Source organism: Oncorhynchus tshawytscha, linkage group LG21 (assembly GCF_018296145.1).
Source record: "Oncorhynchus tshawytscha isolate Ot180627B linkage group LG21, Otsh_v2.0, whole genome shotgun sequence".
NCBI classification, from domain to species: domain Eukaryota; kingdom Metazoa; phylum Chordata; class Actinopteri; order Salmoniformes; family Salmonidae; genus Oncorhynchus; species Oncorhynchus tshawytscha.
Genome location: NC_056449.1, coordinates 8,070,027 through 8,097,631, shown reverse-complemented (window position 1 = coordinate 8,097,631; position 27,605 = coordinate 8,070,027). Strand labels below are relative to the sequence as shown.

The 27,605-nt window shown below is 49.1% G+C and overlaps 1 protein-coding gene across 2 annotated transcripts in view; it reads left to right on the top strand.

Annotated features, from left to right (window-relative positions):
* The window catches only part of LOC112220822 (testican-1), a 297,048-nt gene that overhangs the window by 23,281 nt on the left and 246,162 nt on the right, over positions 1-27,605 (top strand). The gene's annotated exons all lie outside the window — the stretch shown is intronic.

The following is a 27,605-nucleotide window of genomic DNA, read 5'->3' as shown; positions in this document are numbered from 1 at the left end:
CACACACAGAGACACTTTCTCTCACACAAACTCTCATAGACACAGAGACACTTTCTCTCACACACACTCTCACACACACAGAGACACTTTCTCTCACACACACTCTCACACACACAGAGACACTTTCTCTCACACACACTCTCACACACACAGAGACACTTTCTCTCACACACACTCTCCCACACACAGAGACACTTTCTCTCACACACACTCTCCCACAAACAGAGACACTTTCTCTCCCACACACTCTCCCACACACAGAGACACTTTCTCTCCCACACACAGAGACACTTTCTCTACCACACGCTCTCCCACACACAGAGACACACACTCTCCCACACACAGAGACACTTTCTCTCCCACACACAGAGACACACACTCTCCCACACACAGAGACACACTCTCCCACACACAGAGACACACGCTCTCCCACACACAGAGACACTTTCTCTCCCACACACTCTCCCACACACAGAGACACACACTCTCCCACACACAGAGACACACGCTCTCCCACACACAGAGACACACGCTCTCCCACACACAGAGACACACGCTCTCCCACACACAGAGACACACACTCTCACACACACAGAGACACACACTCTCACACACACTCTCACACACACAGAGACACACTCTCACACACACAGCCTGACAACTGAAAGGCCTAAATGTCTGCCCTGTGGCACACTGTGTGATCGATCAGTACATTTATGTGGCCTGGCAGCCGAGATGGGATCCTTGATGTGATCAATAAATGTCTGAAAAGCCGGGATGACACACACACAGGAGGACAAAGGGGTCAAATCTTAGACAAAAGGACCGTGTGACTGTGTAAGCGGCAGAGAGAGAGGGGGAGAGAGACAGAGAGAGAGCGAACGAGAGGGGGAGAGAGAGAGAGAACGAGAGGGGGAGAGAGAGAGAGAACGAGAGGGGGGAGAGAGAGAGAGAATGGGAGGGGGAGAGAGAGAGAATGGATCAGTACATTTATGTGGGGGAGAGAGAGAGAACGGGAGGGGGACAGAGAGACAGAGGGAGAGAGAGACAAAAGGAGAGAGAGAGAGAGAACGAGAGGGGGAGAGAGGGAGAACGGGAGGGGGGAGAGAGAGAGAACGGAGGGGGGGAGAGAGAGAGAACGGAGGGGGGAGAGAGAGAGAGAACGGGAGGGGGAGAGAGAGAGAATGGGAGGGGGAGAGAGAGAGAACGGGAGGGGGACAGAGAGAGAGAGGGAGAGAGAGACAGAGAGAGAGAGAGAACGAGAGGGGGAGAGAGGGAGAACGGGAGGGGGAGAGAGAGAGAACGGGAGGGGGAGAGAGAGAGAACGGGAGGGGGAGAGAGAGAGAACGAGAGGGGGAGAGAGAGAGAGAGAGAACGAGGGGGAGAGAGAGAGAGAGAGAACGGGAGGGGGGGAGAGAGAGAACGGGAGGGGAGAGAGAGAGAGAGAATGGGAGGGGGAGAGAGAGAGAGAACGGGAGGGGGAGAGAGAGAGAGAACGGGAGGGGGAGAGAGAGAGAGAACGAGAGGGGGAGAGAGAGAGAGAACGAGAGGGGGAGAGAGAGAGAGAACGAGAGGGGGAGAGAGAGAGAGAACGGGAGGGGGGAGAGAGAGAGAACGGGGAGGGGGACAGAGAGAGAGAGACGGAGAGAAACAGAGAGAGAGAGAGAGAGAACGGGAGGGGAGGGAGAGAGAGAACGGGAGGGGGAGGGAGAGAGAGAACAAGAGGGGGAGAGAGAGAGAGAACGAGAGGGGGGAGAGAGAGAGAGAGAACGAGAGGGGGGAGAGAGAGAGAGAACGAGAGGGGGAGAGAGAGAGAACGAGAGGGGGAGAGAGTGAGAGAGAACGGGAGGGGGAGAGAGAGAGAGAACGGGAGGGGGAAAGAGAGAATGGGAGGGGGAGAGAGAGAGAGAACGAGAGGGGGAGAGAGAGAGAGAGAATGAGAGGGGGAGAGAGAGAGAATGAGAGGGGGAGAGAGAGAGAATGAGAGGGGGGAGAGAGAGAGAATGAGAGGGGGAGAGAGAGAACGAGAGGGGGAGAGAGAGAGAGAACGAGAGGGGGGAGAGAGAGGGAGAGAACGAGAGGGGGAGAGAGAGAGAGAACGGGGGAGGGGGAGAGAGAGAGAATGAGAGGGGAGAGAGAGAGAGATGCTAGGGAGGGAGGGAGAGAGAGAGATGCTAGGGAGGGAGAGAGAGAGATGGTATAGAGGGAGGGAGAGAGAGAGGGAGAGATGCTAGGGAGAGAGGGAGAGAGATGTTAGGGAGGGAGAGAGAGATGCTATAGAGGGAGGGAGAGATGCTATAGAGGGAGGGAGAGAGAGAGATGCAAGGGAGGGAGGGAGGGAGAGAGAGATGCTATAGAGGGAGGGAGAGATGCTATAGAGGGGAGAGAGACAGAGAGAGAGAGAACGGGAGGGGGAGAGAGAGAGAACGGGAGGGGGAGAGAGAGAGGGGGAGAGAGACAGAGAGAGAGAGAATGGGAGGGGGGGGAGAGAGAGAGAGAACGGGGGGGGAGAGAGAGAGAGAGAGAGAGGGGGAGAGAGACAGAGAGAGAGAGAGAACGGGAGGGGGAGAGAGAGAGAACGGGGGGGGGAGAGAGAGAGAGAACGGGAGGGGGAGAGAGAGAGAGAACGGGGGAGAGAGAGAACGAGAGGGGGAGAGAGAGAGAGAGAGAGAGGGGGAGAGAGAGAGAACGAGAGGGGGAGAGAGAGAGAGAACGGGAGGGGGAGAGAGAGAGAGAACGGGAGGGGGGAGAGAGAGAGAGAACGGGAGGGGGAGAGGGAGAACGGGAGGGGGAGAGGGAGAACGAGAGGGGGAGAGAGAGAGAGAACGAGAGGGGGAGAGAGAGAGAGAACGAGAGGGGGAGAGAGAGAGAGAACGGGAGGGGGAGAGAGAGAGAACGGGAGGGGGAGAGAGAGAGAGAGAGAACGGGAGGGGGGAGAGAGAGAGAGAACGAGAGGGGGAAAAGAGAGAGAGAGAGAACGAGAGGGGGAAAGAGAGAGAGAGAGAACGAGAGGGGGGAGAGAGAGAGAGAACGGGAGGGGGAGAGAGAGAGAGAACAAGAGGGGGAGAGAGAGAGAGAACAAGAGGGGGAGAGAGAGAGAGAACGAGAGGGGAGAGAGAGAGAGAACGAGAGGGGGAGAGAGAGAGAGAGCGAGAGGGGGAGAGAGTGAGAGAGGGGGAGAGAGAGAGAACGAGAGGGAGAGAGAGAGAGAGAACGAGAGTGGGAGAGAGAGGGAGAGAACGAGAGGGGGAGAGAGAGAGAGAACGGGAGGGGGAGAGAGAGAGAACGGGAGGGGGAGAGAGAGAGAGATGCTAGGGAGGGAGGGAGAGAGAGATGCTAGGGAGGGGAGAGAGATGGTATAGAGGGAGGGAGAGAGAGGGAGAGATGCTAGGGAGAGAGGGAGAGAGAGAGATGTTAGGGAGGGAGAGAGAGATGCTATAGAGGGAGGGAGAGAGAGAGATGCAAGGGAGGGAGGGAGGGAGGGAGAGAGAGAGATGCTGTAGAGGGAGGGAGAGATGCTATAGAGGGGGAGAGAGACAGAGAGAGAGAGAACGGGAGGGGGAGAGAGAGAGAACGGGAGGGGGAGAGAGAGAGAGGGGGAGAGAGACAGAGAGAGAGAGAATGGGAGGGGAGAGAGAGAGAGAGAACGGGAGGGGGAGAGAGAGAGAGAGAGAGGGGGAGAGAGACAGAGAGAGAGAGAGAACGGGAGGGGGAGAGAGAGAGAGAGAACGGGAGGGGGAGAGAGAGAGAGAGGGGAGGGGGAGAGAGAGAGAGAGAGAGAGAGGGGGAGAACGGGGGGGGGAGAGAGAGAGAGGGGGAGAGAGAGAGAGGGGAGAGAGAGAGAGAACGAGAGGGGGAGAGAGAGAGAGAACGAGAGGGGGAGAGAGAGAGAGAGAGAGGGGGAGAGAGAGAGAGAACGAGAGGGGGAGAGAGAGAGAATGAGAGGGGGAGAGAGAGAGATGCTAGGGAGGGAGAGAGAGAGAGAGATGCTAGGGAGGGAGAGAGAGATGGTATAGAGGGAGGGAGAGAGAGAGAGAGGGAGAGATGCTAGGGAGAGAGGGAGAGAGAGAGATGTTAGGGAGGGAGAGAGAGATGCTATAGAGGGAGGGAGAGATGCTATAGAGGGAGGGAGAGAGAGAGAGAGATGCAAGGGAGGGAGGGAGGGAGAGAGAGATGCTATAGAGGGAGGGAGAGATGCTATAGAGGGGGGGGAGAGAGACAGACGGGAGAGAGAGAGAACGGGAGGGGGGGGAGAGAGAGAGGGGAGGGGAGGAGATGGGGGAGAGAGAGAAGAGAGAGGGAGGGGGAGAGAGAGAGAACGAGAGGGGGAGAGAGAGAGAGAGAGAGGGGGAGAGAGAGAGAGAACGGGAGGGGGAGAGAGAGAGAGAACGGGAGGAGGGGAGAGAGAGAGAGAACGGGAGGGGAGGGAGAGAACGAGAGGGGGAGAGAGAGGAGAACGAGAGAACGAGACGAGGGGGAGAGAGAGAGGAGAGAGAGAGAGGGGGAGAGACAGAGAGAATGAGAGGGGGAGAGAGAGGGGGAGAGAGAACGAGAGGGGGAGAGGAGGGAGGGGAGTGAGAATGAGAGAGAGAGAGAACGGGAGGGGGGGGAGAGAGAGAGAAGAGAACGAGAGGGGGAAAGAGAGAGAGAGAGAACGAGAGGGGGAAAGAGAGAGAGAATGAGAGGGGGAGAGAGAGAGAGAACGGGAGGGGGAGAGAGAGAGAACGGGAGGGGGACAGAGAGAGAGAGACGGAGAGAAACAGAGAGAGAGAGAACGAGAGGGGGAGAGAGAGAGAACGGGAGGGGGAGAGAGAGAGAGAACAAGAGGGGGAGAGAGAGAGAGAACGAGAGGGGGGAGAGAGAGAGAGAACGAGAGGGGGAGAGAGAGAGAGAGAACGAGAGGGGGAGAGAGTGAGAGAGAACGGGAGGGGGAGAGAGAGAGAGAACGGGAGGGGGAGAGAGAGAACGGGAGGGGGAGAGAGAGAGAGAACGAGAGGGGGAGAGAGAGAGATATTGAGAGGGGGGAGAGAGATTGAGAGGGGGAGAGAGAGAGAACGAGAGGGAGAGAGAGAGAGAGAACGAGAGTGGGAGAGAGAGGGAGAGAACGAGAGGGGGAGAGAGAGAGAGAACGGGAGGGGGAGAGAGAGAACGGGAGGGGGAGAGAGAGAGAATGAGAGGTGGAGAGAGAGAGAGATGCTAGGGAGGGAGGGAGAGAGAGAGATGCTAGGGAGGGAGAGAGAGAGATGGTATAGAGGGAGGGAGAGAGAGAGGGAGAGATGCTAGGGAGAGAGGGAGAGAGAGAGATGTTAGGGAGGGAGAGAGAGATGCTATAGAGGGATGGAGAGATGCTATAGAGGGAGGGAGAGAGAGAGATGCTGTAGAGGGAGGGAGAGATGCTATAGAGGGGGAGCGAGACAGAGAGAGAGAGAACGGGAGGGGGAGAGAGAGAGAACGGGACGGGGAGAGAGAGAGAGGGGGAGAGAGACAGAGAGAGAGAGAGAACGGGAGGGGGAGAGAGGGAGAGAGAACGGGAGGGGGAGAGAGAGAGAGAGAGGGGGAGAGAGACAGAGAGAGAGAGAACGGGAGGGGGAGAGAGAGAGAGAACGGGAGGGGGAGAGAGAGAGAGAGAGGGGGAGAGAGAGAGAACGAGAGGGGGACAGAGAGAGAGAGAGGGGGAGAGAGAGAGAGAGAACGGGAGGGGGAGAGAGAGAGAACGGGAGGACGGGAGGGGGAGAGAGAGAGAGAACGGGAGGGGGAGAGAGAGAACGAGAGGGGGAGAGAGAGAGAGAACGAGAGGGGAGAGAGAGAGAGAGAACGAGAGGGGGGAGAGAGAGAGAGAACGAGAGGGGGAGAGAGAGAGAGAGAGAGAGAGAGGGGGGAGAGAGAGAGAGAGAGAGGGAGGGGGAGAGAGAGAGAACGAGAGAGGGGGAGAGAGAGAGAGAACGAGAGAGGGGGAGAGAGAGAGAGAGAACGAGAGAGGGGGAGAGAGAGAGAGAGAACGGGAGGGGGGAGAGAGAGAGAGATGCTAGGGAGGGAGAGAGAGAGATGGTATAGAGGGAGGGAGAGAGAGAGGGAGAGATGCTAGGGAGAGAGGGAGAGAGAGAGATGTTAGGGAGGGGGAGAGAGAGATGCTATAGAGGGAGGGAGAGATGCTATAGAGGGAGGGAGAGAGTGAGATGCAAGGGAGGGAGGGAGGGAGAGAGAGAGATGCTATAGAGGGAGGGAGAGATGCTATAGAGGGGGAGAGAGACAGAGAGAGAGAGAACGGGAGGGGGAGAGAGAGAGGGGGAGAGAGACGGAGAGAGAGAGAACGGGAGGGGGAGAGAGAGAGAGAACGGGAGGGGGAGAGAGAGAGAGAGAGGGGGAGAGAGACAGAGAGAGAGAGAGAGAACGGGGGGGGGAGAGAGAGAGAGAACGGGAGGGGGAGAGAGAGAGAGAACGGGAGGGGGAGAGAGAGAGAGAGAACGGGAGGGGAGAGAGAGAGAGAGAGAATGGGAGGGGGAGAGAGAGAGAGAATGGGAGGGGGAGAGAGAGAGAGAGAGAGGGGGGAGAGAGAGAGAGAGAGAGAGAGAGAACGAGAGGGGGAGAGAGAGAGAGAACGGGAGGGGGAGAGAGAGAGAGAACAAGAGGGGGAGAGAGAGAACAAGAGGGTGAGAGGAGGAGAGAGAAAGCTAACGAGGGGGAGGGAGAGAGAGCTAGGGGGAGGGAGGGAGAGCGAGAGAGTGGGGAGGAGAGAGTGGGGGGATAGAGAGCGGGGGAGAGAGGATAAGGATGGATGAGTGAATGAGGACCAGGTAGAAACAAACAGATGAGAGTAGAAAGGGCCTGTGTAGGTGTTGGAGACAGAAGAGAGGGAAAAAGGAGAATAAATAAAGGACAGACTGATAGAGGGAATCTGGGTCTTTAATGTCTGTCCCAGGGGCTTGTTTCCCAGTTCTGGGCTGGAGGGATAGGAGGATGGAGCTATCAGAGAGGTGTGTAATTCTGTTTATTTCATCCTCTCCAAACATGTCTGGCAGAACAAATTTGTATTAATGTCACCAGGAACTGTGTTCATATGGATATCTGTCGGGTAGTGTTCATAGTTTGATCTATATTGTTATGGACTGCATGCAAACAAGCTTGTTGGCAAATGTCCAATGCTCTGTCCAGCATACATAGACCATAGATTTCACTCACTTTCTCTCTGTCCTAAAGGACTACAGTAGAGTTGGTCTATCTGGCTCTGGACTGCTACTCTCCTAAGCTGTAGTTAGTGTGTGTGTGTGTGTGTGTGTGTGTGTGTGTGTGTGTGAATTTGTTCTAAATGCAACAGCTCAGCGTAATTGTCCAGGATTTCCAGGAGCTTCGGAGAGTTGGAATAGTCAGGTAATTACTCAAGCACACGCTCCACACACACACACACACACACACACACACACACACACACACACACACACACACACACACACACACACACACACACACACACACACACACACACACACACACACACACACACACACACACACACACACACACACACACACACACACACACACACACACACACACACACACACACACACAGACACACACACACACACACACACACACACACACACACACACACACACACACACACACACACACACACACACACACACACACACGCATACACACACACACAGACACACACATACACCCACACACAGACACAGACACACAAACACTAGTGGCCAAGCTCAGTTTTGCAGGGCCCTCTGCAAGGTCTGAGCAAGCCCCCCAGCCCCCAAACAATTTTTTTTTATAGCTAATTTATAGCTAATCTCAAGCTATTTTACACATTTTGCTGTGAGTCTGAGAGAAAATGTTCCAATTTTTTTCCCTGTATTTCCCCCCCAGAAATGTATGGCTTATGACGTGTTCATATACTATCTGGAGGGCCCGACCTCCAGGAGTTAGGGGCCCCCAAAGCTCGTGGGGCCCCCACCTTGCGGGGTTGTGTGATACTCCAGTGACACACACACACCCACTCTTCTTGCTTCCGACACCCACGACTGCAGTGGAGTGAGAACAATCCTTTACACTTACCGTTTAAAAGTTTGGGGTCACTTAGACATGTCCTTGTTTTTGAAAGAAAAGCACATTTTGCCCATTAAAATATCATCAAATTGATCATAAATACAGTGTAGACATTGTTAATGTTGTAAATGACTATTGTAGCTGGAAACTACAGATTTTTAATGGATTATCTACATAGGCAAACAGAGGCCCATTATCAGCAACCATCACTCCTGTGTTCCAATGGCACGTTGTGGTAGCTAATCCAACTTTATCATTTTAAAAGGCTAATTGATGTTATTTGAATGGACCAAAAATGTGCTTTTCTTTCAAAAGCAAGGACATTTCTAAGTGCCCCCAAACTTTTGAACAGTCGTGTACATCCTCTTAAACAGTGTGATTATGTGGTTCTATGAGGAAGCCTTTCTTTTTCTCCGTTTCTAAGCACCATAGACTCTCCAGATTCCATTCATCAGCTGGCGAAATGAGTAATTATGGACTTGGAGCCAGAGTTAGTTTCTCTCTGCAGGAAAAGCACTTAACCTCAGGTCCACATTTGTAAACCACTAAGCCATTATACAACCCCTCATCAATACCACACCATGTACCCTACAGTTGTATAATGCTTGATAGAGCAGGCGCTTCTTTGGGTCCATCTATCATATTCATGATCGACGCCCATAGCTACTGTTGGAGAGCTGCTGTGTGCTAATGACTGCTCGCGAGCAACGTTAACACTGACGTAAATAGAAATGATTAGCCTCAATGGCTACAGCTGGGCTTGATATGCTTCTTTTATCTGTGTGTGTGTGTGTGTGTGTGTGTGTGTGTGTGATGCGTGTTCTGCACTAATGACGTTCTCATCCCGGTGTTGGACGGTGCTGGTGTTTTGTGAGATGGTCTTCTCTTACAGCTTTTTATATTTCAGTCATTTAGCAGACACGCTTCTCCAGAGAGACTTACAGGAGTCATTAGGGCTGAGCGCCTGTGCTCGAGGGCACACCGGCAGATGGTGCACCTAGTCGGCTCAGGGATTCGAACCAGCGACCTTTTTGGTTACTGGATCGATGCTCTTAACTGCTAGGCTACCTGACGTTTTGGCATGCTATGCGTATAAACGTGTGTGTGTGTGTGTGTGTGTGTGTGTGTGTGTGCATGTGTGTGTTTTGGCATGGGATACGTTATGAACGTGGATAAGCTGTAGCAGCCTTGTTTGCCTCAGTTTGAGAGGCACAGTATTATGGTGTAATGTAAGGGTGATTATCGTTCACATGTGGACTGATGGGATTCTCCATTCATTACACAGTTAGCCATAGGGGTTGGGCTTCCAGTGCTTCAACACACCGCAGGACTCATCACAATGACTTTGGGTGTGTCACCCAGCAACGTTTTACCGAGACTGAGGAGGGGGCTCCAGATACCTATACTTTCCTCTGCTTCTCTCTACCGCTCTTCTCCCTCTGTCCTTCTATTTCCTTCGCTCTCTATCTCCTCCGCTCTTCTCCCTCTGTCCTTCTATTTCCTTCCCTCTCTATCTCCTCTGCTCTTCTCCCTCTGTCCTTCTATTTCCTTCCCTCTCTATCTCCTCCACTCTTCTCCCTCTGTCCTTCTATTTCCTTCCCTCTCTATCTCCTCTCTCCTCCCCTGTACTTCTATTTCCTTCCCTCTCTATCTCCTCCACTCTTCTCCCTCTGTCCTTCTATTTCCTTCGCTCTCTATCTCCTCCGCTCTTCTCCCTCTGTCCTTCTATTTCCTTCCCTCTCTATCTCCTCTGCTCTTCTCCCTCTGTCCTTCTATTTCCTTCCCTCTCTATCTCCTCCACTCTTCTCCCTCTGTCCTTCTATTTCCTTCCCTCTCTATCTCCTCTGCTCTTCTCCCTCTGTACTTCTATTTCCTTCCCTCTCTATCTCCTCCACTCTTCTCCCTCTGTCCTTCTATTTCCTTCCCTCTCTATCTCCTCCGCTCTAGCACCGTTACTTGCAACAGGTAGAGAGCCTTTCCCTCTCGTTCTCTTCTCCTTTCATTCTCTCTTTCAGCGCTCCCATCCCCCGTCTCGGCCTCTTCAGGTTGGGAATTGTTAATATTCAGCCACGATATTAAGAGGCATGAATGATGTATAGGCACTCTTTCCTCCACCCCGTGATTGGCACGCTCTTCATTCAGAACATCCTCATTATTCTGTTATTTTGTTTATTCCATGATGCATGTTCCACAGAGCCGTGTGTGACAGTCAGATTGTCAACGCCACCGCTGTCCCTGGTAATGGCACACAACTACACGCAGGGGCGTGTAGGCAGGCAGACAGGCTGGTAGGCAGGCAGGCAGACAGACCGGTAGGCAGGCAGGCAGGCAGACAGGCTGGTAGGCAGATAGGCCGGTAGGTTGACAGGCAGACAGGCCGGTAGGTTGACAGGCAGACAGGCCAGCAGACAGACATGCAGACAGGCATGCTGGCCAGTAGGCAGGCAGGTATGCATACAGGCAGGTACACATGCACGCACGCACACACACAAAACACACACACAGACAACAATTACCAGAAAGGACAAATCAGTGGAAATACCAAGGTGAGAGACAGAGTGGTTCATAACTCATCGTTATTCTGTTTGCTTATCAGAACACAACAATTATTCCACTCTTCTCCATCTAAAGTCTGTTACCACAGCCCCCAAGGCCAATGGCCCCCACTATTCAGCATCCCATAATGATAGCTGGAGGCCCTGTCACTCATCCTGTTCTCACTAAGCAGAGCCCCTCCCACCGAGAGACACCCAGCATCGCTGTGTGTGTGTGTGTGTCTATGTGTGTGTGTGTGTCTGTGTGTGTGTGCGTGCGCGCGCGCGTGTGTGTGCGTGTGTGTCTGTGTGTGAATGTGCATGTGTGTAGATGGATAAGGTTCTCTCTTTCTGAAACACCCAGAATTGAGAATGGTGATTGAAAGTTGCATTCTTTCTGGTTAGATTACCGATTTGACTGTTGAATTTGATAGAGGAATCCTGTATGTCAGTAGCACATGTCATTCCACATGAACGTGCCTGTACTTAAACAACATTTCTTCACACCCTCCACACACTCTCTCCGTTCCTCTCACTTTCTCTCAGAATCACTGGGGGAAACAGCTTCTACTGTATATTATGTATGATATTACTTTTGCTCAGCGGCAAATGTAACACTTACCCTCGAAGGAGGGTATCACTGTAAATATAGACCACCGCCTGCCTGTTTTTCTCTTTCACACTCCCTCAATCCGTTCCAGCCCTCTCTGTCACTGTCAGCATCGGCCCTACCGTCTCCCCTCCTTTTCCACTCTTCTCCTGTCCAGTTCTACCATTGTTTTTCCCAACTGCCTCTTTTAAGCTCACCAACGCCACCTCTTTCTTCCTCGACTTTTTACACGTGCCACCTCTCTCTTCCTCTACTTTCTACACATGCCACCTCTTTGTTCCTCTACTTTCTACATGTGCCACCTCTTTCTTCCTCGACTTTTTACACGTGCCACCTCTTTGTTCCTCTACTTTCTACACATGCCACCTCTCTCTTACTCTACTTTCTACACATGCCACCTCTTTGTTCCTCTACTTTCTACACATGCCACCTCTTTGTTCCTCTACTTTCTACACATGCCACCTCTTTGTTCCTCTACTTTCTACACATGCCACCTCTCTCTTCCTCTACTTTCTACACATGCCACCTCTTTGTTCCTCTACTTTCTACACGTGCCACCTCTTTGTTCCTCTACTTTCTACACATGCCACCTCTTTGTTCCTCTACTTTCTACACATGCCACCTCTTTCTTCCTCTACTTTCTACACATGCCACCTCTTTGTTCCTCTACTTTCTACACATGCCACCTCTTTGTTCCTCTACTTTCTACACGTGCCACCTCTTTGTTCCTCTACTTTCTACACATGCCACCTCTTTGTTCCTCTACTTTCTACACGTGCCACCTCTTTGTTCCTCTACTTTCTACACATGCCACCTCTTTGTTCCTCTACTTTCTACACATGCCACCTCTTTGTTCCTCTACTTTCTACACATGCCTTCTCTTTGTTCCTCTACTTTCTACACATGCCACCTCTTTGTTCCTCTACTTTCTACATGTGCCATCTCTTTGTTCCTCTACTTTCTACATGTGCCACCTCTTTGTTCCTCTACTTTCTACACATGCCACCTCTTTCTTCCTCTACTTTCTACACATGCCACCTCTTTGTTCCTCTACTTTCTACACGTGCCATCTCTTTGTTCCTCTACTTTCTACACATGCCACCTCTTTGTTCCTCTACTTTCTACACGTGCCATCTCTTTGTTCCTCTACTTTCTACACATGCCACCTCTTTGTTCCTCTACTTTCTACACATGCCACCTCTTTGTTCCTCTACTTTCTACACGTGCCATCTCTTTGTTCCTCTACTTTCTACATGTGCCACCTCTTTGTTCCTCTACTTTCTACACATGCCACCTCTTTGTTCCTCTACTTTCTACACGTGCCATCTCTTTGTTCCTCTACTTTCTACATGTGCCACCTCTTTGTTCCTCTACTTTCTACACATGCCACCTCTTTGTTCCTCTACTTTCTACACGTGCCATCTCTTTGTTCCTCTACTTTCTACATGTGCCACCTCTTTGTTCCTCTACTTTCTACACGTGCCATCTCTTTGTTCCTCTACTTTCTACACGTGCCACCTCTTTGTTCCTCGACTTTCTACACGTGCCACCTCTTTGTTCCTCTACTTTCTACACGTGCCACCTCTTTGTTCCTCAACTTTCTACACGTGCCATCTCTTTGTTCCTCTACTTTCTACACGTGCCACCTCTTTGTTCCTCTACTTTCTACACGTGCCACCTCTTTGTTCCTCTACTTTCTACATGTGCCATCTCTTTGTTCCTCTACTTTCTACACGTGCCATCTCTTTGTTCCTCTACTTTCTACACGTGCCATCTCTTTGTTCCTCTACTTTCTACACGTGCCACCTCTTTGTTCCTCGACTTTCTACACGTGCCACCTCTTTGTTCCTCTACTTTCTACATGTGCCACCTCTTTGATCCTCGACTTTCTACACGTGCCATCTCTTTGTTCCTCTACTTTCTACATGTGCCACCTCTTTGTTCCTCTACTTTCTACACATGCCACCTCTTTGTTCCTCTACTTTCTACACATGCCATCTCTTTGTTCCTCTACTTTCTACACGTGCCACCTCTTTGTTCCTCTACTTTCTACACGTGCCATCTCTTTGTTCCTCTACTTTCTACATGTGCCACCTCTTTGTTCCTCTACTTTCTACACGTGCCACCTCTTTGTTCCTCGACTTTCTACACGTGCCACCTCTCTCTTCCTCTACTTTCTACACGTGCCACCTCTCTCTTCCTCTACTTTCTACACGTGCCACCTCTCTCTTCCTCTACTTTCTACACATGCCACCTCTCTCTTCCTCTACTTTTTACACGTGCCACCTCTCTCTTTCTCTACTTTCTACACATGCCATCTCTCTCTTCCTCTACTTTCTACACATGCCACCTCTCTCTTCCTCTACTTTCTACACATGCCACCTCTCTCTTCCTCTACTTTCTACACACGTCACCTCTCTCTTCCTCTACTTTCTACACGCCACCTCTCTCTTCCTCTACTTTCTACACATGCCACCTCTCTCTTCCTCTACTTTCTACACACGCCACCTCTCTCTTCCTCTACTTTCTACACGTCACCTCTCTTCCTCTACTTTCTACACGTCACCTCTCTTGCCACCTCTCTCTTCCTCTACTTTCTACACGTCACCTCTCTTCCTCTTCCTCTACTTTCTACACGTGCCAACTCTCTCTTCCTCTACTTTCTACACGTCACCTCTCTCTTCCTCTACTTTCTACACGTGCCACCTCTCTCTTCCTCTACTTTCTACACGTCACCTCTCTCTTCCTCTACTTTCTACACGTCACCACCTCTCTTCCTCACTTTCTCTCTTCTTTCCTCTACTTTCTACACGTGCCACCTCTCTCTTCCTCTACTTTCTACACGTCAACTCTCTTCCTCTACTTTCTACACGTGCCACCTCTCTCTTCCTCTACTTTCTACACGTGCCACCTCTCTCTTCCTCTACTTTCTACACGTCACCTCTCTCTTCCTCTACTTTCTACACGTCACCTCTCTCTTCCTCTACTTTCTACACGTCATCTCTCTTCTTCCTCTACTTTCTACACGTGCCACCTCTCTCTTCCTCTACTTTCTACATGTCACCTCTCTCTTCCTCTACTTTCTACACGTCACCTCTCTTCCTCTACTTTCTACACGTGCCACCTCTCTCTTCCTCTACTTTCTACACGTCACCTCTCTTCCTCTACTTTCTACACGTGCCACCTCTCTCTTCCTCTACTTTCTACACGTCACCTCTCTTCCTCTACTTTCTACACGTCACCTCTCTCTTTCTCTACTTTCTACACGTCACCTCTCTTCCTCTACTTTCTACACGTGCCACCTCTCTCTTCCTCTACTTTCTAGACGTCACCTCTTTGTTCCTCTACTTTCTACACGTGCCACCTCTCTCTTCCTCTACTTTCTACACGTGCCACCTCTTTGTTCCTCTACTTTCTACACATGCCACCTCTCTTCCTCTACTTTCTACACATGCCACCTCTTTGTTCCTCTACTTTCTACACGCCACCTCTCTCTTCCTCTACTTTCTACTAGAGGTCGACCGATTAATCGCCATGGCCAAATAATTAGTGCCGATTTCAAGTTTTCATAACAATCGGTAATCAGCATTTTTGGATGCCGGTTATGACTGATTGCACTCCACGAGGAAACTGCTTGGCAGGCTGACCACTTGTTACACGAGTGCAGCAAGGAGCCAAGGTAAGTTGCTAGCTAGCATTAAATTGATCTTATAAAAAAACCTTCAACCTTCACATAATCACTAGTTAACTACACATGGTTGATGATATTACTAGGTTAACTAGCTTGTCCTGCGTTGCATATAATCAATGCGGTGCCTGTTAATTCATCATCGAATCACAGCCTACTTCGCCAAACGGGGGATGATTTAACAAAAGCACATTCGCAAAAAAAAGCACAATCGTTGCACGAATGTACCTAACCATAAACATCAATGCCTTTCTTAAAATCAATACACAAGTATATTTTTTTAAACCTGCATATTTAGTTATTATTGCCTGCTAACATGAATTTATTTTAACTAGGGAAATTGTGTCACTTCTCTTGTATCTGTGCAAGCAGAGTCAAGGTATTGTCACGGTCGTCATAAAGAGGAGACCAACGTGCAGCGTGGTAAGCGAACATAACTCTTTAATTAAAGAGAGAACACTGAACAGAACTAAACGAAACAACAAAACGAACCGTGAAGCAATATGGCTAGTGCAGAACAGGCAACTAAACAGAAAAGCAACCCACAAACCCATAAATATGGTTCCCAATCAGAGACGACGATAAATAGCTGCCTCTGATTGAGAACCAATCTAGGCAATCATAGACATATAAACACCTAGACTATTAAACACCAAGACATACAAAACCCCCTAGACAATACAAAAACTAAACAAACCACCCTTATCACACCCTGACCTAACCAAATAATAAAGAAAACAAAGATAACTAAGGTCAGGGCGTGACAGATATATGCAGCAGTTTGGGCCGCCTGGCTCGTTGCAAACTGTGTGTGAAGACCATTTCTTACTAACAAAGACCGTAATTCATTTGCCAGAATTGTACATAATTATGACATAACATTGAAGGTTGTGCAATGTAACACCGATATTCAGAATTAGGGATGCCAATTGTGCGATTAAAATATGGAACGATTCCGTATTTCACTGAAAGAATGAACATTTTGTTTTCGAAATTATAGTTTCCGGATTTGACAATATTAATGACCTAAGGCTCGTATTTCTGTGTTTATTATATTATAATTAAGTCTATGATTTGATATTTGATAGAGCAGTCTGACTGAGCGGTGGTAGGCAGCAGCAGGCTCTAAGCATTCATTCAAACAGCACTTTCCTGCGTTTTCCAGCAGCTCTTCAAGCATTGTGCTGTTTATGACTTCAAGCCTATCAACTCCCGAGATTAGGCTGGCAATACTATAGTGCCTATAAGAACATCCAATAGTCAAAGGTATATGAAATAAATGGTATAGAGAGAAATAGTCCTATAATTCCTATAATAACTACAACCTAAAACCTCTTAACTGGGAATATTGAAGACTCATGGTAAAAGGAACCACCAGCTTTCATAAGTTCCTTGCTCAGAACATGAGAACATAAACGTTAGCTTTTTTACATGGCACATATTGCACTTTTACTTTCTTCTCCAACACTTTGTTTTTGCATTATTTAAACCAAATTGAGCATGTTTCATTATTTATTCGAGACTAAATTGATTTTATTTTGGATTACATTAAGTTAAATTAAGTGTTCATTCAGTATTGTTGTAATTGTCATTATTACAAATATATATATATATAAATCGGCCGATTAATCGGTAACGGCATTTTTTGGTCCTCCAATAATCGGCATCGGCGTTTTTGGTCCTCCAATAATCGTGCCACCTCTCTTACTTTCTACACATGCCAAAAATCATAATCGGCCACCTCTAATTTCTACACGTGCCACCTCTCTTACTTTCTACACATGCCATCTCTCTCGTCCTCTAATTTCTACACGTGCCACCTCTCTTACTTTCTACACGTGCCACCTCTCTTACTTTCTACACATGCCATCTCGCTCGTCCTCTACTTTCTACACGTGCCACCTCTCTCTTCCTCTACTTTCTACATGTGCCGCCTCTCTTCCTCTACTTTCTACACGTGCCATCTCGCTACCTCTCTCTCTGTCTCTCTCTCTCTCTCTGTCTCTGTCTCTGTCTCTGTCTCTGTCTCTGTCTCTGTCTCTGTCTCTCTCTCTCTCTGTCTCTGTTGCTGTCTCTCTCTCTGTCTCTCTCTCTGTCTCTCTCTCTCTCTGTCTCTGTTGCTGTCTCTCTCTCTGTCTCTCTCTCTGTCTCTCTCTCTTTCTCTCTCTCTCTCTCTCCTCTCTCCTCTCCTCTCTCTCTCTGTGTGATGGTTATAGGTTCTATAACCGTGTCAGATTGAATTGGTCATTATCTTCTCCCCCCCCGAGGGCAGGATATAGTTACTGTGTGCTTGTGTGTGATGTCTTGTCTCTTCTTTAATAATTCAAACGGTTTCTGCTACTGCAGCTGTTGGTGCTTGTCTGTGGTGAAAGAGGGAATGAGAGAGAGTTAGAGAGAGACAGAGGGAGGGAAGTGGGTAGTCTATATATTCCTACAGTTTCTCATAACAGATAAAAGACCTAGGACGTCTGCATTTACTGCAGAGACTTGAAACACTTTTTTTGGTTTTGGTTTCCCCCATACATAACCTCCATCTTGTTATTTCTCTGGGGATGTGAAAGGTCAAGCAACTTGTCTGTTCATGACCGAATGCCCCCTTGGGAAACGTAGGCCGTATTAGGCCCAAACCCTAAGGGGGATGACTATTACATGGAAAGGCATTCTATGTGCTTTAATATGGTAGGGCCAATAGCTCCTTTGGTAACATAGGCACCATTCATCATAGCTGTGACCTGCTGAGTGTTGTATAGGCAGGAAGGTAAATCAGAAGGGCCTCATGGGTATTGGAGTTGTTTGTGATGTCACATTCTCATGGGGTAGTGTAGTTATGGCGCATTACATTATGTTGTTTGTGTATACTGTACAGTTGGACATTATATGCCAATCCAGTCGGATGTACTGTAGTGTGGTTGTGTGCACTCCATGGTTGCGCTCCTTTCTCTTGTGTCACATAGTTTCAGCACCATGGACAGCTCACGCTCTGCTCGCTTCTTTGACATTCACACAGGACACTACCTACCTGTCACTGTGTTGTTTGGGTTTTGTAAATTCAGCTGTCTTAAACTGCACAAAAAGTTTTTTTTTGTTTGTATTTCCTGTATTTCAAAATAGCTGATTCAAATAATCAAAGCTTGATGATGAGTTGATTGTTTGAATTCGCTGTGTAGTGCTGGGGAGGGAGGAGGTGGGGGGGGGGACGACCAAGTGCAGGACCAAGTTTCGAAAACCATGGACTAGAGTACATTTACAGCAGACTAACATACCCGTGTGACCTGATCTGGTCTGGTGTAACCTGTTCTGGTCTGGTGTAATCTGGTCTGGTGTAACCTGTTCTGGTCTGATCTGGTGTGACCTGATCTGGTCTGGTGTGACCTGATCTGGTCTGGTGTAATCTGGTCTGGTGTAACCTGTTCTGTTCTGGTCTGATCTGGTGTGACCTGATCTGGTCTGGTGTGACCTGATCTGGTCTGGTCTGGTGTGATCTGGTCTGGTCTGGTGTGATCTGGTCTGGTCTGGTGTGACCTGGTCTGGTGTGATCTGGTCTGGTCTGGTGTGACCTGGTCTGGTGTGACCTGATCTGGTCTGGTGTGACCTGATCTGGTCTGGCCTGGTGTGACCTGATCTGGTCTGGTCTGGTGTGACCTGATCTGGTCTGGTCTGGTGTGACCTGATCTGGTCTGGTCTGGTGTGACCTGATCTGGTCTGGTGTATCCTGATCTGGTATGGTGTATCCTGATCTGGTCTGGTCTGGTGTATCCTGATCTGGTCTGGTCTGGTGTATCCTGATCTGGTCTGGTGTAACCTGGTCTGGTCTGGTGTATCCTGATCTGGTCTGGTGTATCCTGATCTGGTCTGGTCTGGTGTATCCTGATCTGGTCTGGTCTGGTGTATCCTGATCTGGTCTGGTCTGGTGTATCCTGATCTGGTCTGGTCTGGTCTGGTGTATCCTGATCTGGTCTGGTGTATCCTGATCTGGTCTGGTGTATCCTGATCTGGTCTGGTCTGGTCTGGTGTATCCTGATCTGGTCTGGTCTGGTGTATCCTGATCTGGTCTGGTCTGGTGTATCCTGATCTGGTCTGGTCTGGTATATCCTGATCTGGTCTGGTCTGGTGTATCCTGATCTGGTCTGGTCTGGTGTAACCTGGTCTGGTCTGGTGTAACCTGGTCTGGTCTGATGTATCCTGATCTGGTCTGGTCTGGTGTAATCTGGTCTGGTGTAACCTGGTCTGGTCTGGTGTAACCTGGTCTGGTCTGGTCTGATGTATCCTGATCTGGTCTGGTGTAACCTGGTCTGGTGTCTCCTGATCTGGTCTGGTGTAACCTGGTCTGGTCTGGTCTGGTCTGGTCTGAGGTCTGGTCTAGTCAATTTCCCCTCCCCCACTAAGCTGGCATGATCGTCACAGAAACAGCTGGGATGTCCCCTTACTGGCTGACCTTCAAACCCTCCACTTGAGTGAGAGAGAGAGTGAGAGAGAGAGTGAGAGAGAGTGAGAGTGAGTGAGAGAGTGAGAGAGTGAGAGAGTGAGAGAGAGAGAGAGAGAGAGAGAGAGAGAGAGAGAGAGAGAGAGAGAGAGAGAGAGAGAGAGAGAGAGAGAGAGAGAGAGAGAGAGAGAGAGAATATCTGGTATGCCCAACACTTATCAAGGTGCACTTGTATTCATGAAATTATTCCACCTTTATTAATTTATATTGAGGTGTAATATTACACAGCCAGTAAAGCTAGCAGTTTTCCACTTTAGACAAACTAATTCAAGAAAAACAAATAAAGAATAACAGGTGGAGAAAGTGTGCATGGTCATTCTAGTTTCATTCATGAACTAATTTAACGAAATGATTCGTACCTTCATTTTAATGTCTGAGAAAAAGGATGTCCGGCATAGTGACATGTTATAAACAGAGCCAGGGGTTATTCCAGGTCAGGTGACTTGATGAAGAAAAAGTCCTGTAGCTAGTCATGATCAGTGATCAGTGAGTGACGCCCAGGCAGGTAAGGTCAAATGAAATCGGATGCGTACACAGTTGAGCAGGTGTTATGGAGGGTGCAGCGGAATACTTATGTTCCTAGTTCCTACCGATCAATGCAGTAAATGTCAAACAAACACACAATAATCAAACATTTTTTAAATAATCACATGTAGATACAGCAGTATATGTATAAATAGTATGTAAACATGATTAAAGTGACCAGTGTTCAATGACTATGTACATAGGGCAGCAGTCCCTTAGGTGCAGGGTAGAGTACCCAGTTTGTGACAGTGACAAAGGGGCAAAGGAGGGTACTGGGTGAAAGGAAGGGTACTGCGCAGAAGGAAGAGTACTGGGCGGAAGGAAGGGTACTGGGCGGAAGGAAGGGTACTGGGCGGAAGGAAGGGTACTGGGCGGAAGGAAGGGTACTGGGCGGAAGGAAGGGTACTGGGCGGAAGGAAGGGTACTGGGCGGAAGGAAGGGTACTGGGCGGAAGGAAGGGTACTGGGCGGAAGGAAGAGTACTGGGCGGAAGGAAGAGTACTGGGCGGAAGGAAGGGTACTGGGCGGAAGGAAGGGTACTGGGCGGAAGGAAGGGTACTGGGCGGGAAGGAAGGGTACTGGGCGGAAGGAAGGGTACTGGGCGGAAGGAAGGGTACTGGGCGGAAGGAAGGGTACTGGGCGGAAGGAAGGGTACTGGGCGGAAGGAAGAGTACTGGGCGGAAGGAAGAGTACTGGGCGGAAGGAAGAGTACTGGGCGGAAGGAAGGGTACTGGGCGGAAGGAAGGGTACTGGGCGGAAGGAAGGGTACTGGGCGGAAGGAAGGGTACTGGGCGGAAGGAAGGGTACTGGGCGGAAGGAAGAGTACTGGGCGGAAGGAAGGGTACTGGGCGGAAGGAAGGGTACTGGGCGGAAGGAAGGGTACTGGGCGGAAGGAAGGGTACTGGGCGGAAGGAAGGGTACTGGGCGGAAGGAAGGGTACTGGGCGGAAGGAAGAGTACTGGGCTGGGCGGAAGGAAGGGTACTGGGCGGAAGGAAGGGTACTGGGCGGAAGGAAGGGTACTGGGCGGAAGGAAGGGTACTGGGCGGAAGGATGGGTACTGGGCGGAAGGAAGGGTACTGGGCGGAAGGAAGGGTACTGGGCGGAAGGAAGAGTACTGGGCGGAAGGACCATATCTATAATGCATGGGAATACTTGGGAACCGATTTCCAAAATTAAAATCACTTGGAGCTGATTTCCTGGTGTTTTTTTTATTACAGTGTTTATGTTCAAACAATTTAAATATACAGTGCATTTCGGAAAGTATTCAGACCCCTTGACTTTTTCCACATTTTGTTATGTCACAGCCTTATTCTGAAATGGATTAAATGAATGTTTTCCCTCATAAGTGTACACACAATACCCCACAATAACAAAGTGAAAACAGTTTTGAAATGTTTGCAAATGTATTCAAAATAAAAACAGATACCTACATAAGTAAGTATATTTCCATAAGTATTCCAACCCTTTGCTATGAGACACGAAATTGAGCTCTGGTGCATCCTGTTTCCATTGATCATCCTTGAGATGTTTCTACAGCTTGATTGGAGTCCACCTGTGGTAAATTCAATTGATTGGACATGATTTGGAAAGGCACACACCTGTCTATGCAAGGTCCCATAGCTGACAGTGCATGTCAGAGCAAAAACCAAGCCATGAGGATGAAGAAATTGTCCGTAGAGCTCCGAGACAGGATTGTTTCGACTCACAGATCTGGGGAAGGGTACCAAAAAAATGTCTGCAGCATTTAAGGTCCCCAAGAACACAGTGGCCTCCATCGTTCTTAAATATGACTAATTTCAGGAAACTAAACATATGTGGCGCGTCACTACTTCACAAGAGAGGCATTTGAACGTAAACTTTTGTTTTTTATCAAAATGCTTCTTTTTTTTTGCAGAAATACCTTCTAGAACATGTGAACTTTGATGTGCCTTAATAACAAACTTATATGCCATCTGTAAATATTAATACAATTGTTAATTAAATTACGAGCCTAGTTGGTTTAGCCATGGAAAAAGTCAGGAACCTTCCCGCTAGCCATGATTGGCTGAGATAATGGATGAGCTTGACATTTATTATATATATATTTTTTACCTTTATTTAACTAGACAAGTCAGTTAAGAATAAATTCTTATTTACAATGACTCCCTCCCAAAAAACAAAAGGCCTTCTGCGGGGACAGGGATGGGATTAAAAATAAAAGTATAGGACAAAACATCACAAGAGAGACCTAAAGACAACAACATAGCATGGCTGCAACACATGAAAACACAGCATGGTAGCAACACAACATGACAACAACATGGTAGCAACACAACCTGGCAGCAGCAAAACATGGTAGCAGCACAAAACATGGTACAAACATTATTGGGCACAAACAACAGCCCAAAGGGCAAGAAGGTAGGAGACAACAATATATCACACGAAGAAGCCACAACTGTCAGTAAGCGTGTCCATGATTGAGTTTTTGAATGAAGAGATGGAGATAAAACATGCGGAGAGAAGAGTTTGGATTGGTCTGCAGTGTAGCACGCTTCTGTCTATAACATGAGCTGGTCAGTAGGTGTAGGTAATCCTTTCTAACTGCAAAAGTGTTGTTCTCCACTTTCTGGAGGACCAAATTTTTAAATCAATGGAATTAGAGTATGATAGCTAAGGAGATTCTGGCGTTTGATTGAAAATATGCAGAGGGAGTCGAAAAGAGAACACATAGAAGGCAGTTGTATAAACCACCTGTTTCTGGATTACATCTTCAAACTAAGGGCAACCATGGCATCCGTAGCAGAGAGGGAGAAGCGTCCATCCATGTAAATGGGTAAGATAGTCTAGCTAGCAACATTTTGAGATGTTACACATTTCTAATTTCGTCTGAAAGTCGTTTTCATTTGAAGTTAAAGCGTACTATTAGCTAGCTAGCTAACGTTAGCTGGCAGGCTCGCTAGCTAATGTTACGTGTATGATCTGTGTCGTAATATTATTCATATCTCAGATCCATTTGCATTCTTAGTTATAGCCCAATGTTAGCTATATGCAGATTCATGTAGGGTGGTAATGTTATGAGTTGGGATAGTCTAAACAAAATACTCCAGTATGCAAGTAACCATTTCACCAGACCTTCTGTATCCTGGGCATGTGATTTTATTTGATATGGTATGTGTTTACCAGAGATGGTAATGTGAAGAACATGACCTGCACCATAATCAAATTAGGATATAACATTTGGCCAACGAGAGAGTGTCCAAGTTCAAAAATGGTCAGATAGAATACCCTGCTTTTATTTAGTCACACTCACAACCGTAAGCTATTTTCTGTAATTGGCTCGCCATTAACTTGTAAATAATGATCTTGTTGTGAGTTTACTTTCCTGTAATAATGAAGACAAATGAGCTGAAGTGGAGACATTGTCAGATTTGTTTATTTTACCTTTATTTAACTAGGCAAGTCAGTTAAGAACAAATTCTTATTTTCAATGAGGGCCTAGGAACAATGGGTTAACTGCCTTGTTCAGGGGCAGAACGACAGATTTGTATCGTGTCGGCTCAGCGATTCGATCTTGCAAACCTTTCAGGGTACTAGTCCAACGCTCTAACCACTAGGCTACCTGCTGCCCCTAGATATATGATATGGTCATTATTTGAACTGGCTAGTCAGCATTGTTTAAAAAGTTCCTTTTAGTTGCCTGGTTTGCTAGATTGCCATATACTAAATACATTTTTAAACAGATGGAATTATTGGTGTTAAAATACACGAGTGTGACGGCTGTTGTTGGTGGAAGAAGAGGAGGACCAATGCGCAGCGTGGTAAGTGTCCATAGTGATTTAATAGAACAATCGAACACTGAAACAAAACAATAAAGCGACAACGAACGAAACTAAACAGTCCTGTACGGTGAATACACAAAACACAGAACAGTAAATAATCACCCACAAATCAAGGGTGAAAACAGGCTGCCTAAGTATGGTTCTCAATCAGGGACAACGATTGACAGCTGCCTCTGATTGAGAACCATACAGGGCCAAACGCAGAAATCCCAAATCATAGAAAAAAGAACATAGACTGCCCACCCCAACTCACGCCCTGACCATACTAAAACAAAGACAAAACAAAGGAACTAAGATCAGAACGTGACAATGAGGTATGCTATTTTGGACCACCAGGTTGCTGATGTCATGCAGCCTGTCGTTTTTGTGTTCATACCTTTTCGTAACGACAACGACAAGTTTGACGTCGGACGACAATAGAATGTTCATGATGTCACTGCGACAACTGTCGATAGAGGTAGTATAAACCAACTTTAAAGCAGAATTATTTTCCCATTGTTCCTCAACTGTAGTGTGTGATATACAGTACCAGTCAAAAGTTTGGACACACTTAGTCATTCCAGGGTTTTTCTTTATTTTTACTATTTTCATTCTGACATGATGACAGTTTCGCACACTCTTGGCATTCTCTCAACCAGCTTCATGAGGAATGCACCTGTTTAGCTAAAATAATAATGTGCAAAGCTGTCAATATATTTTGATTTGTTAAAACACTTTTTTGGTTACTACATGATTCCATATGTGTTCTTTCATAGTTTTGATGTCAGCACTATTATTCTACAATGTAGAAAATACTAAAAATAAAGAAAAACCCTGGAATGAGTAGGTGTGTCCAAACTTTTGACTGGTACTGTACAGTATGTGTCACATATCAGTTTACAAATCTTAAAAACCGTTTTATCATTGAGTTAATGAAGCCATATACAAACATGGTATCTTTTTTGATTTCTTGAGTAAGGCATCTCCAAAATGCAGGGGTTTCAGCCTAGCTTAGTGCTTTCTGTGGTGGTGGGACAGCCAGTGGAAAATACGAAGCGTAGGGGTTAGTAATGTTCTCTAGTTGCGCTGTGATTCATGCCCCTTGGGTGATGCCATAGCGTTACACTAGAAGTGCCCATTTGTCACGTTCTGATCTTTATTTCCTTTGTTTTGTCTTTATTTAGTATGGGCAGGGCGTGAGTTGGGGTGGGTAGTCTATGTTTGTGTTTCTATGTTTTTTCTATTTCTGTGTTTGGCCTGATATGGTCCTCAATCAGAGGCAGCTGTTTATCGTTGTCCCTGATTGAGAACCATATTTAGGTAGCCTGGGTTTCACTGTTGGTTTGTGGGTGTTTGTTTCCGTGTGTGTGTTTGTCGCCACACGGTACTGTTTCGGTTGGGTTATTTCACGTATTAGTTTATTGTTTTTGTATTTCATAGTGTTCAGTGCTTTTCTTATTAAAATCGTCATGAATACTTACTACGCCGCATCTTGGTCCGATCCTTACTCCTCTTCAGACGAAGAGGAGGAAATCTGCCGTTACAGAAACACCCACCAACAGAGGACCAAGCGGCGTGGTAATGGGCAGCCGCAACAGCGGCCGAAGACACAGGACTCATGGACTTGGGAGGAAATTCTAGATGGGAGAGGACCCTGGGCACAGCCAGGGGAATATAGCCACCCCAAAGCAGAGCTGGAGGCAGCGAAGGCAAAGAAGCGCTGGTATGAGGAGGCAGCACGGTGGCGGGGTTAGAAGCCCGAGAGTCAGCCCCAAAAATGTATTGGGGGGCACACGGGGAGTGTGGAGAAGGCAGGTAGGAGACCTGCGCCAACTTCCGTGCTTACCGGAGAGCGAGAGGGACCGGGCAGGCACCGTGTTATGCTTTGGAGCGCACGGTATCCCCGGTGCGGGTGCATTCCCCAGTCCAGGTGCATAGCCCGGTGCGGTACATTCCAGTTCCTCGTATCGGCCGGGCTAGAGTGAAGCCGGCTCTACGCATCTGGTCTCCAGTGCGTCTCCTTGGGCCGGCGTACATGGCACCAGCCTTACGCATGGTGTCCCCGGTTCGCCAGCACAGCCCATTGCGGGCTATTCCACCTCGCCGCACTGGCCTGGCTACCGGGAACATTCAACCAGGTAAGGTTGGGCAGGCTCGGTGCTCAAAAGCTCCAGTGCGCCTGCACGGTCCGGTCTACCCAGTACCAGCCCTCCACGCACCAGCCCTCCAGTGGCAGCCCCCCGCACCAGGCTGTCTCTCCGTTTTCTGCCTACAGGGTCTCCCGCCTGTCCAGCGCTGCCAGAGCCTTCCTCCTCTCCAGCGCTGCCAGAGTCTCCCGTCTGTCCAGAGCTGCCAGAGTCTCCCGTCTGTCCAGAGCTGCCAGAGTCTCCCGTCTGTCCAGAGCTGCCAGAGTCTCCCGTCTGTCCAGAGCTGCCAGAGTCTCCCGTCTGTCCAGAGCTGCCAGAGTCTCCCGTCTGTCCAGAGCTGCCAGAGTCTCCCGTCTGTCCAGAGCTGCCAGAGTCTCCCGTCTGTCCAGAGCTGCCAGAGTCTCCCGTCTGTCCAGAGCTGCCAGAGTCTCCCGTCTGTCCAGAGCTGCCAGAGTCTCCCGTCTGTCCAGAGCTGCCAGAGTCTCCCGTCTGTCCAGAGCTGCCAGAGTCTCCCGTCTGTCCAGAGCTGCCAGAGTCTCCCGTCTGTCCAGAGCTGCCAGAGTCTCCCGTCTGTCCAGAGCTGCCAGAGTCTCCCGTCTGTCCAGAGCTGCCAGAGTCTCCCGTCTGTCCAGAGCTGCCAGAGTCTCCCGTCTGTCCAGAGCTGCCAGAGTCTCCCGTCTGTCCAGAGCTGCCAGAGTCTCCCGTCTGTCCAGAGCTGCCAGAGTCTCCCGTCTCTGTCCAGAGCTGCCAGAGTCTCTGTCCAGAGCCGTCTCTGTCCAGAGCTGCCAGAGTCTCCCGTCTGTCCAGAGCTGCCAGAGTCTCCCGCCTGTCCAGAGCTGCCAGAGTCTCCCGCCTGTCCAGAGCTGCCAGAGTCTCCCGCCTGTCCAGAGCTGCCAGAGTCTCCCGCCTGTCCAGAGCTGCCAGAGTCTCCCGCCTGTCCAGAGCTGCCAGAGTCTCCCGCCTGTCCAGAGCTGCCAGAGTCTCCCGCCTGTCCAGAGCTGCCAGAGTCTCCCGCCTGTCCAGAGCTGCCAGAGTCTCCCGCCTGTCCAGAGCTGCCAGAGTCTCCCGCCTGTCCAGAGCTGCCAGAGTCTCCCGCCTGTCCAGAGCTGCCAGAGTCTCCCGCCTGTCCAGAGCTGCCAGAGTCTCCCGCCTGTCCAGAGCTGCCAGAGTCTCCCGCCTGTCCAGAGCTGCCAGAGTCTCCCGCCTGTCCAGAGCTGCCAGAGTCTCCCGCCTGTCCAGAGCTGCCAGAGTCTCCCGCCTGTCCAGAGCTGCCAGAGTCTCCCGCCTGTCCAGAGCTGCCAGAGTCTCCCGCCTGTCCAGAGCTGCCAGAGTCTCCCGCCTGTCCAGAGCTGCCAGAGTCTCCCGCCTGTCCTGAGCTGCCAGAGTCTCCGGCCTGTCCTGACAAGTTGCTAATATATGCATATTATTAGTAGATTTGGATAGAAAACACGCTGAATATCTAAATAAGTTTGAATGATGTCTGTGAGTATAACAGAACTCATACGGCAGGCAAAAACCTGAGAACAAATCCAACCGGAAGTGGGAAATCTGAGGTTTGTAGTTTTTCAAGACATTGCCTATCGAATATACAGTGTGTATGGGGTCATATTGCACTTCCTAAGGCTTCCACTAGATGTCAACAGTCTTTAGAACGTTGTTTGAGGCTTCTACTGTGAAGGAGGGGGGAATGAGAGCTGATTGAGTCAGGGGTCTGGCAGAGTGCCATGAGCTGATCACGTGCGCTCACTTGAGAGTTAG